The sequence below is a fragment of the Ranitomeya imitator genome, chromosome 7 (assembly GCF_032444005.1).
Source record: "Ranitomeya imitator isolate aRanImi1 chromosome 7, aRanImi1.pri, whole genome shotgun sequence".
NCBI lineage: Eukaryota > Metazoa > Chordata > Amphibia > Anura > Dendrobatidae > Ranitomeya > Ranitomeya imitator.
In genome coordinates this window covers 86,680,063-86,692,639 of record NC_091288.1, presented here as the reverse complement: position 1 = coordinate 86,692,639, position 12,577 = coordinate 86,680,063, and the positions used below count along the sequence as shown (strand labels likewise).

The 12,577-nt window shown below is 41.2% G+C and overlaps 1 protein-coding gene across 1 annotated transcript in view; it reads right to left on the bottom strand.

Annotated features, from left to right (window-relative positions):
- Nucleotides 1–12,577, bottom strand: part of BMPR2 (bone morphogenetic protein receptor type 2) — a 239,167-nt gene that overhangs the window by 93,123 nt on the left and 133,467 nt on the right. The window lies entirely within an intron of this gene.

Sequence of the window (12,577 nt, the reverse complement as noted above, 5' to 3'; positions counted from 1 at the left end):
GCATATTACATGTGGAAAATCAGACATCACACTGACCAATGTAATTCAATAACGCTCTTCAAATGACAGCTTTATCACTCAGCCCGAGAGTCCGTGGGAAAAAAAATTGCAGCACAATGTGGAATGAGACTCACTTATATTATTCTATGGATGCACACAAAAAAATTGTCTGCATAGCATCTGATTTTCACAGCTACATTGCCATTATTAATCATATATATTTTTAAATATTGATAATTAATAAGGTGTCAGACGGATGTAAAATACAGACACGCGGATGGCAATAGAGATGAAAATCGTCCGAATTTTCTTACAGCCGTCAGCTACAGAAAATCAAAATCCCTGGAGTGGCAGGAGCGTTCCGTCAGGTTCCAGCAGTCACAGCGTAGATGGAATCAGATAGCTATGTGCAGTCTCAGGTATTACTGCAATTAATTGCCTCTAGGATTGATAATTACATCGCTAAGTGAATTATCAGACTGGAGGACGTTTATTAATCATGGGCTGAACAGATCTCATTCGGATGTAATTAGAGGCGCACGCCATGATGCTGCAGAGGGAAGTTGGTTATGTGATGGCTTCTATCAATCCATTAATTCATCAGGCGTTCACATCATTAATGGTGCCAGTTATAGGGCATGTGTTTAACTGGAATACAAGACCCTGATCAGATCTCTCATTTATGAGCAATGCCTTAGAGAGCAAATGCTAAGGTGTAAAGATCAAAGCCAAGGAAAAATCTTGGTATCAGCCCTTCAAATGGAATTTACTATTTTTTTCAGCCTAGAACCTGTTGGGTCTGGTAGATGGGTCACGATTAAAGAAATGTTGGACTATATCGACTATTACAGGTAGTCGCTATTTTGACGCCGATAGTATAGAGGTGTGATCTGGCTGTTCAGCTGTCGTGTGGGCGATTCATAAACTAACAGCTGAAGTCTGCTGCACATTTATAAGCCAGTGTCTTGCCCCGAAATCTGCAGCTTATTTCACTGCGACAAGAAGATGAGATTCTGAGATCACAGTTCCTGTCCTGCAGACTCTGCACCCAAACCTCCGCCACCCAGGGCGGCCTAATCCTTTGTGCATTCCCCTCTACTGTTAGTCTCCAGCTCATGTCTTTATTCTGTTCTTGTTCTTTAGAAGATAAAAGGAGAAAATTATATTTTTTTTAAATATTGGACCCCGAGCCAAATCCAAAGTCTGAATCAGCGCCTGCCAGATGTAAGGAATAACCAGAGCTGAATATAAGCTGCCTAATGGAGTCTGGAGACCTGGTTACTAGCTCTATGAGGTCGCCCTAAAGCCTTCGAGTATATAAAAATCTCATGTATCAGCGATGGCACACTTCCAGGTCTTTGAGATAGTTTTTTTTTTTTATCCATTTTTAATAATCTACAAGGTCACATGAAACGCCTAGTAGACTCCTTTCTTCATTTTTACTTGCTTGTATGTGTGTTTTTAAAGGGATTGTCCACTACTTGAACAAACCCTTCTTAATCCCTATGTTTCCGCCCAGAAAAATAATAACACTAGGGCCACATTAACACTCCACCATTTTGGTCAATATTTCACATCAGTATTTGTAAGCCAAAACCAGGAGTGGGTGATAAATACAAAAGTGGTGCATATGTTTCTATTATACTTTTCCTCTGATTGTTCCACTTCTGGTTTTGGATTATAAATAATGATGTGAGATACTTATGCTGCCATGTGAACGTGGCCTTATACTCACCTCCAGTGCTGGCGCAGCTCCAGCCTTGTCGATACTGTCTCTCCCGGGACCACATAACATTGTTATGTCACGCGATCCCTGCAGCCAATCAGAGCTGGCTTCACTCTCCTCCCCTACGGACGTAACTGACATCCAGATAAAGTGAATGCTGCTGCTGTTCTCTTACTTCCTCCAGATGTTTTGATTTGTCTGAAGAAGGGGCCAGTGAAATCTGCGCTGATTGGCTGAAGTGATCACATGACATAAGTTTCATGCAATCCCCAGGAAAGACAGCACTGCAACTATTAACCTGTTAAATGTCGTTGTCAATCTCTTGACAGCGGCAATAAGAGCACGCTAGCATGGGAACGTGTTATTCTATGCGCTCATTGGCCACTTCATGTACGGGGTGCTTAATATGGCAGCAGGAGGTCTGATGAAGACCTCTGTGCCCGTCATCAGTGAGCTCCATTGAAACCCAACTTTTGGCTTGGCATTAAAAGAGACCGTGATTTTTACTATACACATTGCTGTACATACAGCACAGACCAGAAGTTTGGACACACCTTCTCATTTAAAGATTTTTCTGTATTTGCATGACTATGAAAATTGTACATTCACACTGAAGGCATCAAAACTATGAATTAACACATGTGGAATTATATACTTAACAAAAAAGTGTGAAACAACTGAAAATATGTCTTATATTCTAGATTCTTCAAAGTAGCCACCTTTTGCTTTGATGACTGCTTTGCACAATCTTGGCATTCTCTCGATGAGCTTCAAGTGGTAGTCACCGGGAATGGTTTTCACTTGACAGGTGTGCCCTGTCAGGTTTAATAAGTGGGATTTCTTGCCTTATAAATGGGGTTGGGACCATCAGTTCTGTTGTGCAGAAGTCTGGTGGATACACAGCTGATAGTCCTACTGAATAGACTGTTAGAATCTGTATTATGGCAAGAAAAAACAGCTAAGTAAAGAAAAATGAATGGCCATCATTACTTCAAGAAATGAAGGTCAGTCAGTTTGAGAAATTGGGAAAACTTTGAAAGTGTCCCCAAGTGCAGTGGCAAAAACCATAAAGCGCTACAAAGAAACAGGCTCACATGAGGACTGCCCCAGGAAAGGAAGACCAAGAGTCACCTCTGCTTCTGAGGATAAGTTTATCCGAGTCACCAGCCTCAGAAATCGCAGGTTAACAGCAGCTCAGATTAGAGACCAGGTCAATGCCCCACAGAGTTCTAGCAGCAGACACATCTCTACAACAACTGTTAAGAGGAGACTTTGTGCAGCAGGCCTTCATTGTAAAATAGCTGCTAGGAAACCACTGCTAAGGACAGGCAACAAGCAGAAGAGACTTGTTTGCGCTAAATAACACAACGAATGGACAATAGATCAGTGGAAATCTGTGCTTTGGTCTGATGAGTCCAAATTTGAGATCTTTGGTTCCAACCACCGTGTCTTTGTGCGACGCAGAAAAGGTGAACGGATGGACTCTACATGCCTGGTTCCCACCGTAAAGCATGGAGGAGTTGTGATGGTGTGGGGGTGCTTTGTTGGTGACACTGTTGGGGATTTATTCAAAATTGAAGGTATACTGAACCAGCATGGCTACCACAGCATCTTGCAGTGGCATGCTATTCCATCCGGTTTGCGTTTAGTTAGACCATCATTTATTTTTCAACAGGACAATGACCCCAAACACACCTCCAGGCTGTGTAAGGGCTATTTGACCAAGAAGGAAAGTGATGGGGTGCTACGCCAGATGACCTGGCCTCCACAGCCACCAGACATGAACCCAATCTAGATGGTTTGGGGTGAGCTGGACCGCAGAGTGAAGGCATAAGGGCCAACAAGTGCTAAGCATCTCTGGGAAATCCTTCAAAATTGTTGGAAGACCATTCCCGGTGACTACCTCTTGAAGCTCTTCAAGAGAATACCAAGAGTGTGCAAAGCAGTCATCAAAGCAAAAGGTGGCTACTTTGAAGAACCTAGAATATAAGACATAATTTCAGTTTCACACTTTTTTGTTAAGTATATAATTCCACATGTGTTAATTCATAGTTTTGATGCCTTCAGTGTGAATGTACAATTTTCATAGTCATGAAAATGCAGAAAAATCTTTAAATGAGAATGTGTGTCCAAACTTTTGGTCTGTACTGTAGTACAAGTGATCAGATGAAGACACAAATACACTAAAAAGTAAAAAAAAAAAATGTGAAAACTTGAAAACACATAAAAATTTTAATCACCTCCCTGTTCCCCCACTAAAAATAAAGATATAAAAAAGAAAATACTTACGGTATATATTGCTTCACCCCTTCCATAAAAGTCTGATCTATCAAAATATAAAATTAAAGAAGTTGTCCACTACTTTAGTATGACCTATCCTTGGAACAGGTCATCAATGTTTAATGGGTCGGGGTCCAGTACCCCCACTAATCAGCCATTATCGGTGGTGGTGGCGGCTGCAGGTCAGATATGCTTACTTGCGGATCTGGCCACCTTCTGATAGCCCACTATCAGAAGATATTGGTGTCAGCGGCTGAGCTGCTCTAACAGCTGATCAGAGGGAGTGTCGGGTTTTGGACCCTGACTGATCAATGCTAAAGTAGTGGACAACCTCTTTAACCATGCTGATAGGTAAATGAAATGAAAACAGTAAAATTGTACTGTTTTATTTAATAATATGCAGTCTTGTCCCCAAAAAATTAACTTTTTTTTTTTTTTTTTTACAAATTTCGATGTATTTTTTTTCCTACCACTAGAATAATAAAAAAACTGGAAAAATTCAATGTTTCTGTAATTACGCTGACTTGGACATGAACCATGATGTCATCTCATTTTTACAACACAATATAGATCGCAAAAACAATTTCCTAAAAAGAATGTCAGAATTGTTGGGGGGTTTCTGCAATTTCACAACACTTGGATTTTTTTTTCCTGTTTTCCATTACATTATTTGGTCAAATGAACGGCGTCATTCAAAAGTTCAACTCGTCCCAAGCCCCCATATGTCTATGTTGAATGGAAACATTAAAAAAGTTATGATTCTTGGAAGAATGTGAGGGGAAAAAATGCAAAAGCGAAAATTGTCCATGTCAGGAAGGGGTTAATAAAGATATTTTTGAATGGATAACCGGAAAAGCACACGGCAATAACTTTACCACTCAGCATTTAGAAAAATCTGGACTAGATTAAAGCTTGAGGGGGCATTTAGCAGAAATGCAGATGAATAATTTCATATTTAGAATAGCCTCATCCTATAGTGAAAAAGTTAAAGGATGTTGTAACATTCATCAAAACCAAAAATAACAAGCGTATACTATTTATAGATCTGTAAATCCTTTCCATGGTTTTCTGTGCAACTGATTGCAGTGTTGGGCGAAAAAGTGACTAAAAATAACCCTAGAAATGGTGCCGCCGCCGCTCCGCAGAAAGCACAGAAGACGCTTTTTCAGAATCTTTATATTGTATAATATTATATGTGAAACACCCGAATGCACTGAGGGACAGGCTTTTTACATGAATAATTCTCACTTTTCTTCAATTTTCTTTTTATTGAAACTTTAATGATAAAGAAACAGCATAAACATTAAAGAGTCTACCAAAATGCATGAGGACAGGTGTGTAGTTGGTATGGTAAGTTATATATCAATTGTGAGTATATATATATTATTAAGTGTGAGTCCTCTGACTCCGTCAGGCTTATTGATAAAAGATTAACTTTAATGATATAGGAAGAGAAGAGGGAATAGGGGAAAGGAGAAGTATAAATGGATAAGGCTAAGTTCACACTTGCGTTGTGCAGTTCGTTCAACACATCCGTTAAATGCACTGCGCTGACGCAAGTGCCGACGTTTGCAAAGCGCTAGCGCAGATGGAGCATCTGCTAGCTCCATCTGCACTAGCAATGCGCTAGCAGTGACGGACCCGGAAACGCTGCAGCCCGCGTCTCGGGTCCGTCACTCAATGATGGCACATCGCTAGCGCACGCCCATTGTGGGCGTGCGCTAGCGATGCGTCCGCCATTGAAAGTAATGGCGGCGTTAACAGACTACATTACTGTTATGACCTGGTGGTTAGGAGCACCCGGAATGACCTGATGGTTAAACTCACAGGACAAGCTCTGGGAAGTGGGAACTTTGCTGACCGCAATCCCTAATCCTATCACAGAAATGAAACAGGTTTTAGCAAAGGGGAGGTCAGACTAACTAAATAGACAGAGGATAGGAAAGGTATCTTTGCGGTCAGCACAAAACTACAAAAGACCACGCAGAGTGTGCAAAAAGACCCCCGCACCGACTCACGGTGCGGAGGCGCCACCCTGCATCCCAGAGCTTCCAGCTAGCAAGACAAAATAATGAAAGCAAGCTGGACTAGAAAACCATGAACAGAAAATAACAAACGGGGACTTAGCTTCTTGCAGGAAGAGACAGGTCTCCAGAAAAATCCAAGAGCGAACTGAACCAGCACAGGAACATTGACAGCTGGCATGGAGTAACGATCTGAGTGGAGTTAAATAGAGCAGCCAACCAAAGGATAAACCACGTCACCTGTGTAAGGAACCTCAGAAGCAGCAGCTACACTCACAGCCACCACAGGGAGTCCATGGACAGAACTCGCCGAAGTACCATTCACGACCACAGGAGGGAGTTCGACAACAGAATTCACAACACATTACACCGCGTTATACCGCGGTGTAACGTAGTCCGTTAAACGGTTCACACTAACGCAGTGTGAACCAAGCCTAAGAGAAGAGGGGGAGAGGGAGGTAAGAGGGATAGGTTAGAATGTCACCTTGGGGATGTTGAATAATTTACGGCACTAATGCGGAGTAAAATGTATTCTGGGTCCTATATTGGGTCCAAAATTTCCAAGTGTTATGAAAGTTTTCTGTGGTATGATTCACTCTTGCAGCTAATTCATCTATGTGGAACAGTTGTTCAACTTTGGAGTATAGTTGGTTAGATGGGGGTATGGTCTCAGTGTTCCAGTATGTCGGAATCAAGGATTTCCCAGCAGCCATAATGAATTGAGCCATCTTCGTGGCATTCTTATCATGTGGCCAGAGCGGGAAGTTTAAAAAGATATTTTCCGGTTTCAAAGCAATCCGTTTTTTCTAATATCTTTTGTATAATAGAAGTGATCTCACTCCAGATTGGGATAAGCTTCGAACAAGACCACCACATGTGTATGTAGGAACCATCCTCCATTCCACATCTCCAACAGCTAGCGGATGTACTGTGATGCCATCTCTGAATTTGTTTGGGTGTAATATACCATCTGGTGATAATTTTAAAAGAATTTTCTTGAATACATACACAGCTGGAGGGGCCATGTGAGTTTCTGTATACAAGCTTGATCTGTGTTTCAGAGAAGGAGGTACCTATGTCCTTTTCCCATCTTGGCTAAATAAGCTCACTTCCTTGGTGTAGCTATATTAAGTAATGATTGGTATATTATTGAGAGAATTCGGGTAGGGGTTTTCTTTCTTGCACATAAGGTTTCAAAAGGGGTTAGAGCTCTATTAATATCAGCTAACCGATATCATTGGTGAAAGAGATGAGAGAGTTTACTATGCTGCAAAAATGTCAGACCGGAGAGTCCAGGTATTTTGTTTAAATCTTGTAACAATAATAGTGCACTATCCTTAAACAGCTGCTCTAATGGTATATGTGAAGCGGTACTGGGGAGTGAATCCAAAAGATCTGTGATTTTAGTTAGCGGTGAGAGGGATGGGGCCAAGGCCGGGTAAAGTTTCCCCCATATTTTGACTGTGGCTATTGTATGTACATTTGTTAATTTGTATAGAGTAAGATCTTTGCTTTGTCCAAGCAAGATGGAGCGCATAGGAAGAGGGGACATTGCTTCTTCTATGTTTAACCATTGTTTATCTTCTGAATTTTTAAGCCAATGGATCTTTCTTGATAAATGTGCTGCTTGATAATATTTTACGATATCTGGGGCACCCATTCCTCCCAAGTCTTTTGGCAGAGAAAGGGCTTTAGAGTTAATGCGTGATTTACCTTTTTGCCAAATATAGTTGAAGAATAAGGAATGTGCTTTAGTTAGGTAAGAAAGGGGAATTTGGATTGGGAGCATGTTAAAGATGTACAGAAATTTTGGTAAAATTAAGCTTTTTAGAATGTTTTTCCTTCCTATCCAAGATAGGAATGTGTCTTTCCAGGAACGGAGTCGTGAAGCTGTGGCCACTAATAGTTGGTTAAAATTGAGAGCAATGAGGTCTTTGTCAGACGCACATAACTGTATGCCTAAATATGTTCGGCTTTTCGGCTGCCAGGGAAAGGCAAATGAAGATTTAAGGCTGTCTACTACTTTGGTTGGCAAGCCTAGATTTAGTAGTTCAGATTTTGTTTCGTTTATTTTAAAATAAGAGAGCTTGCTATAACTCTCCAAGATATTCATTATAGCTGGAATGCTCCTTAAGGGTTTAGAGATTACTAACAACAAGTCGTCCACAAATGCCAGTGTTTTATAATGGATGCCCTTAATTTGCAGGCCTTCTATATCAACGCATTGTTGAATAGCTTGCAGAAGTGGCTCCAATGAAATTACAAAGAGTAACGGAGATAGCGGACAGCCTTGCCGTGTACCAATGAAGATATGGGCAGCACGGTGGCGCAGTGGTTAGCACAGCAGCTTTGCAGCGCTGGAGTCCTGGGTTCAAACCCCACCAAGGACAACATCTGCAAGGAGTTTGTATGTTCTCTCCGTGTTCCCGTGCGTTTCCTCCAAGTACTCCGGTTTCCTCCCACATTCCAAAGACATACTGATATGGAATTTAGATTGTGAGCCCCAACAGGAACAGTGATGATAATGTGTGCAACCTGTAAAGCGCTGCGGAATATGTTAGCACTATATAAAAATAAAGATTATTATTATTATCTGAAATGAGTCCGTAAGGGCCCCGTTCAGTATGATTCTAGCTGTGGGCTCAGAGTACATTCCCATAATTGCAGTTATTGTTGATAGGGGAAAGCCAAATTTTAACAGAGTTTCCTGTAGGAATGTCCAATCAACCCTATCGAAAGCTTTTTCAGCATCAATACCCATTAATGCCAATGGTATTTTCTTTAGCTTTGCGTATTGCATCAAATGCAGTGCCTTATATGTGTTGTCCTTCCCTTCTCTACCTTTCACAAATCCAGATTGGTTTAAGGAGATTAGTTGAGGCAGTACGGCCGCAATTCTGTTCGCCATCATTCTCGCATATAATTTAGATCCAAATTCAACAATGATATAGGCCTATAACTGCCGCATTGTTCCTGATCTTTCCCTTCTTTATAAATCAGAGAAATTCTGGCTTTCAGAAACGGACATGACGCTTTTTTACATCCCTGCAGAGAGTTACACATATTTAGAAGGTAGGGAAGCAGAATATCAGAGTTGGACTTATAATAATGAGCTGTGAAGCCATCCGGTCCTGGGGCTTGAATAATTCTCACTTAGTGCCTTTTTGATCTGCAACAAATTCAGCAAAGAATTTGCTCCGGTCTTTTGTTCTTTAGCTAATTTTCTTATTTGTACTTCATTGTGGTTTTTCCAGCTGTTTTAAACTAATTCATCAAATGTGATTTTTTTTTATAAAGTTGATCTTCCCCCAAGTTATTTTTTGGGGGGATCAGAAACTTTTTCAAAAAGTTTGCAAAATTTTCCGGAACATGCAACTTTTGTCTCTAAAAAAAAAGTTGCAAAAATAATTAAATGATTTGTCCACTATTTGGACAACCCCTACTATTTTCCTTTTGTAAAAATATTAAAACACTAAGGGCTCATACTCACTTGCGTGAAATACGGCCGTGTCTCGCATGGTAACACCCGGCTCTGCCGCCGGCACTTGGGAGCAGAGCATGCAGCTCCGTGTATTGCTGTGCGGCAGCACTCTCCGCTCTGGAGTGCCGGCGGCAGAGCCGGGTTTTAACCTGCGAGACTCGGCCGTATTTCACACAAGTGAGTATGAGCCCTTAGTGTTTTAATATTTTATTTATTTATATATTTATATTTATTTCATCGGCTCTCCCAGGGATGTCACTCAATCAGTGAACAATGTCATGCAATCCCTGCAGCCGATCAGTGCTGGCTTTGCACTCCCCTCCTTTGGACATTTCACTTACATCCAGAAGGAGTGCGGGGTTTTTGCTGCTCTGTCATTTCCTCTGGATTGTCTATTGCATCCGAAGGTGGGGAGAGTGAAGCCAGCACTCACTGGCCTCAGGGATTGTGTGACATAATGTAACTCGATCCCCGGGACAGATAGTGCGAACACCGCTAGAACAAAACCTGTACCGTAGGTGGGTACATAAGTGTTATTATTTTACAAGGTGGAAATATAGAGATTGAAAAGGGGTTGTCCAAGTAGTGGCCACAAGACAGAAAAGAAAAAGTGACTTAAGAAAAGCAAATGTTTTACCTTTTGGTAAAGCAGAGAGGCACGTATTCACCCTGAGAAGCTATGATCCTGCTAAAGTCAATATTTCTGTAATATATGGTGCAATTAGCCATTTTCAAATTTCCCATAAAGGTGTATGGAGCTGCAGTCCACATGTTTGACCACCACTCCATGCAGCTCCACCAGACTATAAATCTGCCAGTAAGCAAACAATGGGGGCCTAAGTCTCTGTAAGACTAAGTTCACACAAGTGTAGAAAAAAATCATTTGATTTTCATCCCCAAAAAAATGGATGATTTTTCCATTTGTTTTGTCATGAGTAGGCAATTTGTTTGGCATCTGTTTTTACATCAGCAGTTGTTAAAATTTGTAAGACCAAATACAGTTTCCTGTGCTAAAAGTATTGCCCTGCTTCAGTAAAAATCAGTTGCTATACAGCTCATCCGCATGGGATCAGATTTTTTTGGCGCTCCATAGACTTGAACAGGTGAGTGAACCTAGCCTAAGGACTCAGTCAGACGATGGTATAAATCGGCCCGAGATGGGAACGCAGTGTACGGGCTAGCCGGCAGCTCTCCAACCCAAGTGTGACAGCTTTATGTGGTATTTCAAGGCAGCTGTCATGGTCGGTTAGGGAGAGCCACCAGCCAGTCTGTGCATTGCGTTCTGCTCTTACTGTGCCGGTATGGTGATCGAGGACTGTCCCAATGGTAGAGGCCTCAGAAAACTCACTTGATAAATTTAAATTGGAATAAAAAAGGGAAATAAGCTTGTCTAAAAGTCATAGTTTGCGATCAGTCGTATATTCTAAAAATCTCAGGAATCATTGTTGGTTTAATTACAGCTCTAAAACAATCTAGCTTTCCTCACAGAGATCCCAACCTTAGGAACCTCCTTAGGGTTAATCAATGTTATTTCTCTCCTCTGACGTGTAGCAGATAGAGCCAGTGAGGAAGCAGACAGCCTGCCTCCAGGCTGGGCCATATCCAGGCTCCAGAGTTCATAAACATCCCAGGCTCCAATGAGCTAAGAAGTGTTACACCCCCACACACTACTATTTCCCCCACCGCCATCATCACCACCCGCCTTCTACATTCAGGAAGCAGCTTGTTTTGTCAAATTCCTCTGCCGCAGCTTCACTCCAAACCTCTACGTTGGTCCCAAATTCCAGACATGAACCAAATAGATGTAAAAGTGCAGGAAAACTTACTGTTTAAGATTTGCTTAATGTAAGGCCTCATTCACACACCCGTGTTACATGTATGTGTTGTATCAGTTTTATCCTCTGATATAACGCGTATGCATTATACCCGATGGTGCTATTTACAGGTCCGTTTTTTTTTTTGTCAGCACAGATGACGATGGCCAATCCAAGTCCATGAGTCTGAAAATCACGTACAGCACATGGGTGACATCATCGTACAGTCCGCGTGCTCTCCGTGTTTAACATTGCAAAGGATAGGAGAAGCTTTGTCATTTATTTTTTATCCATTCATGAAAAACACTATTTATAAAAAACTGTTCATAAAAATGGACACACGGACCGTACACTAAACACTGATGACACTAGTGGTATTTTTTCACTTATGTGTTTGAACACTGATGTGTGAAGGCCTAATTCAGATTTCTGACTTTTGCACATGAGTACTATCCGTGATTTTTCATGGATAGCACTCATACCCGCTATAGGGCATTCACATGTCTGTTTTTGAGGAAAATCATGAAGACATGTCAAATTTTGATCCAAGGATCAGGATCAAAATCAGCAATGCAACTCAATGGGTCAGTGAAAAAAAAAATCAAAGCATGGTCTGATTTTCACCGACTGTCAGGATGGAGAAAGCGGAGATTTTTTTTTTTCATTTCTCCACGCTCGGTGAAAATCAGATGACATTTGGACCACCGTCTAATCAAACTTTGATGAGAATAATCAGTGTTTTTATCATACACGAAAAAAATAATAAATAATAATAATGCCATGAAAACTGCGGCAAAACGTTATGTGTTATTTCAGCCATAAGTGCTAAAATCCATATAGATAAACCAGACAAGTTTATCATTTCAGCCTGGAATTCAGACTCCCTGCACATTAGGTTTATTGAATATCATTTTCTATCCTATGATTTCTGCTGCTGTCTCCATCAGGGCTGTGTAGTCAGAGTCGTGGGGTTGGAGTCGGTGTCCATTTTGGTGCAGTCTGAGTTGGTGTAAAATGGACCGACTCCGACTCCTAAAATATATAATAAATTGCGTACAGTAGTACAATGCAGGATGTGCTGAATATTTTTTCATTAGAATGTGGGAAAGTTATGAAATGTCCTATAAACGTCTCTTTTGTTCCTGATATAAGGATCTCAGCATTTAGTTGAGATGAATCTGTGCTACACTTTATGTACAGTACATGCTCAGTAGTGAGGCAGTGCTATGGAGTTGGAGTCCTGGAGTTGGGA